Raw genomic sequence first — 9,021 nt, 5'->3', positions numbered from 1 at the left:
GGAATGCAAGCTGGTGCAGCCACTCTGGAAAACAGTATGGACGTTCCTCAAAAAATTAAAACTAGAACCACCCAGCAATTGCACTATTAGGTATTTATCCAAAGGATACAAAAATACTGATTTGAAGGGGTACATGGGCCCCAATGTTTATAGCAGCTTTGTTATTATGGGCAGAGCCCTATATATATAGACAGCCCTATATGAATATATATATGAATATTACTCAGCCTTAAAAAAATGGAATCTTGCCATTTGCAACAATGTGAATGGAAATAGAGTGTATTATTCTTTTTTTTTTTTCTGGAGTCTTGGAAGCTTGACTACCCTACGTTCTCCTACAAATGGACCTTGAGAGCTTGTTTGGAGGTTCTAGCAGGGGAGTGCAGCTACTCGTATACCCTTGACCAAAGAACGGTCCTCCTCTATAGGGGAAGGTCGTCCTCTTTGACCGAGCATGCAGCTTCGGGAGGGACGCACATGGAGTGGTGAGGGAGGAAGGGGACACCCGCCTAGCCAGCCAGATCAGCCAAATCAACCCTGGCGATCAATGGGGTGACAGATGTCGCAGCCAGATCGCCCTCACATTCTAGAGTGTATTATTCTAAGCAAAATAAGTCACTCAGAGAAAGACAAATACCCTGATATCACTCATATATGGAATTTAAGAAACATAATAAATGAGCAAAAGGGAAAAAAGAGAGAGAGAGAGACAAACCAAGAAGCAGACTCTCAACTGTAGAGAAACGATGGTTACCAGAGGGGAAGTGGGTGGGGGGTATGGGTCAAATAGATGACGGGGATTCAGGCAGTGCACCTGCTGTGATGAGCACTGGGTGTTGTATGAAAGTGACGAATCGCTATGTTGTACTCCTGAAACTAATGTTACACTGTATGTTAACTAACTGGAATTTAAATAAAAAAAAAAAAAGATGTGGATGTTGGTTTCCGGGACCTCTCAGTTGCGTCTATGACTGAAAGTTGAGAGCATATGAAGTCATCTCCACCATCCACCTGCCATGGCCCGGGGATGGATGAGCCAAAGGCTGACTCTGGGGGATTGTCCATTTTCTCCAAATCCCAGGGTCTTGCGATGGTCCTGGAACACTGCCCAGCCTTTGCCCTGCCCATTCCATCAGTCAGAATCTTGATAATTATAAAGAACTGCCTATCACACTCTTAAATATAGACTTTTTTTTCCCCACACTCCCTGTTATACCTGCTTTCCTTTGTGCCTGGGTTCATTGGGACCCTTTTGGGTGTTTAGACAAAGATCCTGGGATGGCTGATCTAACCAGGGTGGAGTACTGGTTGGTTATTCACTCAAAGCCATTGCTTCCATGCCCCCTATTGTGCTCTGTGTTGTTGGAACCCCAGACCTGTCTGGGTGTCCACTCTCCTCCAGGAAGCCCTGAGCAGAGGTGGGTCTTAATTAGTCTAAGCCAATCCTAGTAATGCCATTTCCCTAGCCAGTGATTGGTTTAGGAAGAAGCAGGTGACCAAATTCTGGCCACTGAGATGTGAGGTTGTCTCTGTGATGCCCGGAACCTTGGCAGCTATCTTAGCCTCATGGGGGATGTTAGCCTAAGGGAAATGTGCTGAGAAGGACTTGAACTCACAAACCGTGAGATCATGATCTCAGCTGAAGTCGGACACTCAACCAACTGAGCCACCCAGGTGCCCTTTTCCTCATTTCTTTACCCCTGTCCCTTCATTTCCCTTCTCCTCTAGGAAGGCTAGGGTTTCCTTCTGTCTGCTTTGCTGTAGCCTGAGGGCATGAGAGTGGGTGGGGGAAGCTTATTTGGTTAGGGGAGGCTTGGAACCCATTTTCTTTCTAGGGATTCCAGCAAATGTGGAGATCAGGGCCACTCCCTGATCAGGCCCAGGCTGTGACCCCTGCAGTAGGGTCAGTGGGCTCGGTTTCCTCCCCATACACAGCACTGGACACTTCATCAACTTCTCCAGCCCCCATTCCCCATCCTCCAGGATATCTTCCTTCCCAGTCACTTCTCTGGCACGGGGCCAAGGTCAGGACACACACATCCCCCCGCCCCCCAGCCCTGAACATTTCTGTTTATGGTGATTATTTTTACAAGCGGTGTAAGGTTTATTTCTTATAGATTATTACTCATCTATTTTTTTTTTAAGAGAGAGAGCACATGATCTGGGGAGAGGGGCAGAGGAAGAGAGAGAGAGAATCTCAAGCAGGTTAGCATGGGGCCTGACACGGGCTCGAGCCCACGACCCCGGGATCATGACCTGAGCTGACATCCAGAGTCTGATGCTCAACTGACTGAGCCACCCAAGCGCCCTGCTACTCATCCATTTTTGACTGTTTTTTTAAAAATAGTTTTTCCCCTTTGTTTTCACTATTTTTAATGCGTCTCACTAGGTATTGGGGTAGGAGATTCTCTGATCCTGTTTCACTGTAGCATCTTTACCCCAGTTCAGCCTGGCTCACCTCTGTGGCCCCCTCCTGAGCAAGGCATCCGGGTCACCAACCCCTCTCCCACCAGGAACACTCCAGCTCAGGCAAAACCGAGGTTACAGGTCCATCTGCCAACCCTCTATGGCTTTGCATCTCCAAGGTGAGCAACCCAGAGGCGGCTGTCAGCACACGCATGCTACCCAGGGGTGACAGTGATGTGCTATTGCCCGATAGACCACCTGCCACGTTCCCTGTGCCCCTGGACCTCTGACTCTGGGTTATGGGGCACTTTCCTATGTGTTCTTGCTTATTTTGAAACAAGGTAGAACTCTGTGAGAATAGCTCAGTATAAGCCTTTACTGTGTTAAAAAAAAAAAATGAAGCCTATTTATGGAAAACGGTTTAACACCAAAAATCAGATTACACTAAGGCTTTCAGGGTCAGACAGACCTGGATTTGAATTCTGGTTCCGTGTGGGTATGTGTTCAACAGGTTCTTATTTAATGGAGGGACAGAATGTGGGCAAATTATGTCGTCTCTCCTAACCTCAGATTCTTTCTCCATAAAATGAGGATAATAATAACCATGTTCCTTCAGCTGTTTGAGGAGGATTCAAAGACACCACACATGTAAAGTGCCTGGCACAAGGCTCGGCCTGCATCAGTCAGGAGTGGTTGTCACTATTTAGGGCAAGATAGAAAGAAATGCAACCCGGGGGTATACTTCTGTGCATAACTTGCTAATTTGAAACGCTTGTCAATAACCATTTTTTGATGTCAATCCCAGCTTTCTCGCACTCGAGCAAACCGAACATGACAAGGCGGGCAGCAAACCTCCAGCCCGACGTGTTCAAAACAGAGTTCCCCCTCACCTTCCACCCCAGGACCCCCCCTTTCCTGCTGCCCTATCTTCTCAGTGTTATCATTTCCCCCAATTTTCCACCCTAGCAGGTGCACCCTAGGAGACTTTCCTCTCCTGCATCCACTGTAATGCCCACACCTAAGCCACACAGTCTGATCAGGTGTCTCCACTCTCAGTCCATGAGCTTGGCTTCCTGGCTCAGTTGGAGAATAAGACCTATTTTTTTCCCCTAGAACCCAGTGCTGGACGTACTGTAGTTATTTAAAAGATTCCTATCAGCTGACTATGCTGTAGGCTCTATGACCACCTTATCCAAAATCCTTATCCCTCTTCTCTTCCCATCCTCTCTCCCGTGTGTTTCTTTGTATGCTCGTCACTAGTGGACGGGGAATGTTGACCACCTGTTTGGATCCAATGGGACATCCCAACCATCTGTTTTGTTCTCTGCTCTTTCCCCACCACCTGCAAGATTCGTTGGCACATAGTAGGTCTTCAGGAAATATGTGTTAAGTGAACCAAGACCCCAGACCAGTCCACTACTACGAACCTTTGGTTACTCGCTAAAAATTGGATTCCCACAGGAAGTCACAAGGACTCTTGTGTGTGAATACACACACTTGATTCAATGCGATAGTGTGGGGACCAAAGGAGAGAGGAAGAGAGAGGGGTAGAGAAACAGAGACACAGAGAGACAAAGAACACACACACATACACAAACACACGCACTGATTAACTGTATCTAGTGATAAGTCACCAGGAGTCGGCTCAATACCTTTTTACCTGTCTGATGGCCTAATCAAAGTCTGCCTTCCTTAATCCTGCTCACCATCCCTCACATTGATCCCACACCAGACGAGACAGAGGAGCACACGCCTGGGGGCAAAGAGAATGCAATTAACAGCCCTGTGGCTTCATTTCAAAGCTGTCACCCAGCAGTTTGTCCTAACTCTGCAGATTTTTTTTTTTTTTTTGTCCTCTGGGCTATTTCTCTTCTCACCTTTCCTTTCTGTAATTCATGTTTTGAACAGTAAGCAGACCAAGAACTTATAAAAAGAAACTATGGGATTACACCAGGGATTCCCAAACTTTTGGAAGTCATCAAAACTTGGCTTAAAAAAAAAAAAAAATCATGACAAATGGGAACGTTGCAGTTGTATTCAGAGGTAGGAAATATTCGCAGCAGTCTTATCAGATTCAGAGAGGTAAAGATAGTTGCTAAAGGTCACACAGCAAAGCAGTAGAGTTGGGATTTGAACTTAAGCCCCGGTTCTAGGCGTAGAATTCAGACTTTCCACACCCAGGACCACTGCCTAGGCCAAGGGGAATATTTGCAAGGCCACGGCGTTCTCACCTGTGAGTATCAGCTCAGGATTCCCGGAGCCTGGGTGGCAGAGATGGGGCAGGTGGGGCCTCCAGACCCAGGCATCCTTCCTGGCTAGTCCAGAAGGACCTGGGTGGTCCCTTTCAGATCTGACTTCCAGGATCAGGCCGCCACCTTGGAGTGGTTGCCAGGGATTGTCCCCGGAAAGCAGAGAGGTAGCACCTGGTGCTCTCTTGCTGGGCTGGACTCTCAGACTCCCATTCAAATTCCATGGCTGATCTGGTGGGACAAGGGGCTGGGGGTTGGTCTCTGGATGGTGGGAAATGAAGACGCTTTAGTAAATGGGGTAAAGTGGGGTAAGAGGGCAAAAGAAAAGAGGAAGTTGAACTGGAGCTCAGCTGAGAGGTGGCCCAGCTGAGATGGATGGCAGAAAGGGCCAGGAAAACCCTGGGCAGGAGAACCAGAAGCGGATATGGACTCCTTAGAGAGGTGGGGAGTGCCGCCACCCTCGCTGGACCCGCAGCTTGGACCTCCCTGGGGGGCTGCCCCCAGCAGTCCAGGATGAACTTCAGGGCTGGTTGGGGGCGCCCCCAGTGGCAATCCAGCCTAGCTCCTTCTGGAGCAGCAGCTGGCCACAGTGATACTGCAGGCCAGCCCTCCCAGGGCACATATCTGTTCCCCCCTGCCCTGGATGCAGGGCTCGGACCAGCCTGTGCACCAGGCACAGTAGGAACGGGAGACAAGGAACAACAAAGATGGCAGAGGGGTGTGGCGGCCACATGGTATGACCTTGAGGCCTCTATCACCCGAAGGGCGCCCACGTTGCTCTGGAGAGGCCTCTGGCCTTCAGCCTGGGAGGTGTTGTGTATTGGGGGGTCGGGAGGGGCAGGCAAGCAAACCTATTCTGGGAGGACCTCACGTGAGGTCTGCATAGTCCCTTAATTTTTTGCCCCTCCCACTGAGAGTCTTCTGCTGGGTCTTTCTCGGTGGTCTACGGCTCTTTTGGGTCCTGCCAGCCCATCAGGATGTCAGTGGCACTGGGGGCAGGAAGAGTGCAAGGAGATTGCAGAGGTGAGAGCCAAAGGGGCCATTAGACAGTATGTTCTGGGCCCGTCGGTGGGCCAAGCGTGGGCTCGCCCTGGGTGGCCAGCTTCATGGGCAGGGAGGACGGCCCTCTAGGCATTGGCTGAGACAAACGACTGTGCATCCTTCACTCCCACCGGGAACCCTGCCTTCTGCCCGTGCCTTTGCAAATCGGTCTGTGGGGTGGTTGGCAGGGTGAAAAAGGAAGTGGACTAAAGAACCCTGGGGGCTCTGTAACGGTGGGGGCTCACTGGGGTCCTGGGAAGACTGTCAGCCAGCGGGGGACTTGGATTAGCTCACAGGTGCAGTGCAGGTGTGAGCCCAGGTGGGAAGGAAAGGCCCCCTCCCTAAGGCAGGCTCCTAACATTGTGCTCTAGTGAGACAAGAAATACATCCATATGCTCTCTTTTACAACAGTAAAAAGATGCCAGAGAAAACCAAAGTCCCCTGTGACCAGCCTCTTACCATCACGCACTCCCCGAAGTAATTACACCTGTGAAGCCAATGGGTTTCCATCCTGACTGTTAAAGGTACTCTGCCATGTTGGTCCGCGTAGATCCGGGCTCAGCGTCTGAATCGCTGAGCAATATCCCACCGTGTGATTACGCAGCATCCGAGCCACTGCCCAGGTGACGGACACAGTTGTTTCCAATGTGGCATCCGGGGACGCATCTCCTGGGCACCTGGCGGGGGCTCCGGGACCACCCCCGCCCCGGCAGGGGAACAGCCGCTCCTGAGACACACACGTTTTCAGGGGGTGCCGGGCAACTGGTTCCTTCAACGTCAAACGGCCCATGATATCATCAAGCCAATTTTTGCCAGTTACGGGGGTGGATGAGACGCTATCTCGTGGGTGACTTGATTTGCATTTCCCTGCTTTACTGGTAAGGCGGAGCATCGTCTCTTCTGTCGGTTGGCCTGTTTCCTCTTCAGTGAATTCATATCCTTTGGCCATTTTCCTATTTGCTTGCTTATCTTTTCTTATTAACGTGATGTGTTGTTCGTATATTCTAGACATTCCAGGATGGATTTCTCTGCAGAGAGCAGCGTGTTAGAGGCCTATTAGACCTGTGGACAGGGCTGGCCGTGTGGGGCTGCTGGCTCGTCTCTAACCAGAACCTCTGCGGTCTTTTATTTATTTTTTCCCCAGTTTTGAGATGTGCTTGATATCCAGCACTGTATAAGGCTAAGGTGTGCAGCCTAGTGGTTTGAGTTACATATATTATCAAATGATGACCATAATAAGTTTAGTTAATATCCATCAGCTCATATAGAGACAAAAGAAAAAGAAAACAATTTTTTCCCCCTTGTGACGAGAACTCTTAGGATCTACTCTCTTTTTTCTTAAATTTTTTTTTTTTTTGCATTTATTTATTTTTGAGAGACAGAGACAGCATGAGCAGGGGAGGGGCAGAGAGAGAGGGAGACGCAGGCTCCAGGCTCCGAGCTGTCAGCACAGAGCCCCATGCTGGGCTCGAACCCACCAACCCTGAGACCATGACCTGAGCTGAGATCAGACTCTTAACCGACTGAGCCACTCAGGCGCCCCGTGATCTACTCTTTTAACAGCCTTCGGATAGATCGTACAGCAGCATTAGTTAAGTCACCATGCTGCACATGACATCCCCGGGACTGATTCGTCACCGCAGCCTCTGTGGTCTGTTTAATTGACAGCAGCACCTTCTACAGGGAGAAGTGGGCGTGGGGCAGGCCAAGGTCACCGTGGAGGTGGGGGAGTAGCAGGTGGGCATTTCCTGTTTGGAGTCTCACCTGTGAGTGGATTTTCTATTGGAGAGAAGCATCAATTCTCCGGCAGCCTCGTAGGCAGCTGGTTCTGGGAGTTGGGAACGCAGCCCCGGCGCTCAGGAACGTGTAGGATGGCGGACCCAGTACCGCTCTTCATCCTGGGCAAGGGGGCATCCACACACCCCACCTTGGAAACGCGTGCTCGGTGGCGTGGAGGCGGTGCAGAGGGAGGGGACACTGAGGAGGTGGTTCCCAGCAGGGAAGGGAGATCCCACTCGCACAGAGGAACCCCCTCGGATTCCACGCGGGGCAGGCCGTGCAGCTTTGGGGGGGCGAAGACCCTCCCCCTCACTACTCTTCCTCCCAAGAACCAGACTCTGGTGGAAATGGCATGCAGGTTGTCCAGTGGGGAGGGTCCCCTGCGGGCAGCCCCTGGAGGGGACACTTGGGTCGGGGGCGTGGTCCGGCTGCAGGCAGTGCCACCTTGCCAATCCCCAGAGCTCTGGGGCTGGAATGCACTTCAGAAATTGTCCCCAGCGGAGGCCAGAAGGCTGGGTCTCTCTCACCCCTACATTGCCCAGGGGAGGGTATGGGCTGGACAGGGGGCGGCTTCTGGAGGCGGCTCAGCAGCCCGCTCTCCAGACAGCTGGGGACGGAGAGCTTCGGTCTGACGGGGACACGCTCCAGTGGGTCCCATCTTATTCAGAGCACAGCCGGAGCTACCAGATCTCACGGCGGCTGCATCTCTGGCCTCTGCTCTTCCTGTTCCGGCCTTTTCCACTTCGCTTAATGGAGATTGCCCCCCACCCCCGTCCTTCCTGAGAAGTGCCAAACATTCTCCTGCCTTGAGCTCCGACTGGAGTGTTCCGTCACCCACCCCAGAAGCTCATGTCTCCGTCTCTTGCCTTCTTCCATCTTTTGAGTGTTGGGATATCAACTTCTCGAAGAAACGTATCCTGACCCCCCCCCCCCCGAGAGGGGAAATGGTTCTCCCAAGCATCCCTGTCCTCCAAGCTTTGTGATCGTCCACCGCGTTTATCACCGTCAGACATGTCTCATCATTTTTCAGATCCCTCTCTCCCCAGGAGAACAGAAGCTTGCTGAGGGCAGACACCTTTGTCTCCCTTGGTTACCAATGGGTCCCAGGTGCCTACAACAGGGCCTGGTTCACAGCAACCTCTCCACAATGCTTGCTGATGAATGGATGGATGGATGGATGGATGGGGAAACAGAGGGCAGAGCAGGCAGCAACTTCTGCAGCCAAGGAATTTGCTGCGTCAAGAGCCCCCGTGTAAAGGTAGCCGTGCCGTGAAGGCAGGCCATGCTCTCTGAGAGGGACTCATTAAGGACAAAGCCATGAGGCACACCTGGAGGAAAAGTTCAGACTCACAGAAAATCAGACTTGCAGACCACAGCGCGAGCCAGGCAGCTGACACCGAGCATGCGTGAAACCATCCACAGGTACAGCTGTTTAGCTGGTGTGTTGGGGCTGGGAGACAGGGCTGATCACACTCCCAGATCCCTCCTTTGTGCCATGGCTGCCCAAACCTGAGAAGAAGATTCTTACCTCTTCCAGATGAGCCGC

At 51.4% G+C, this 9,021-nt stretch overlaps 1 long non-coding RNA gene across 1 annotated transcript; it reads left to right on the top strand.

Moving 5' to 3' along the window:
- The first annotated feature begins 299 nt into the window (after positions 1-299).
- LOC121022268 (uncharacterized) lies at positions 300-4,162 on the top strand. Its single transcript, XR_005786880.1, has 3 exons — positions 300-414; positions 3,868-3,870; positions 4,150-4,162. It is a non-coding gene; the product is annotated as an uncharacterized LOC121022268 (long non-coding RNA).
- Positions 4,163-9,021: the final 4,859 nt, after the last annotated feature.

This window comes from Herpailurus yagouaroundi, unplaced genomic scaffold, assembly GCF_014898765.1.
Source record: "Herpailurus yagouaroundi ecotype Mexico unplaced genomic scaffold, PumYag 387, whole genome shotgun sequence".
NCBI lineage: Eukaryota > Metazoa > Chordata > Mammalia > Carnivora > Felidae > Herpailurus > Herpailurus yagouaroundi.
This window is presented reverse-complemented; position numbering and strand designations above follow the sequence as displayed.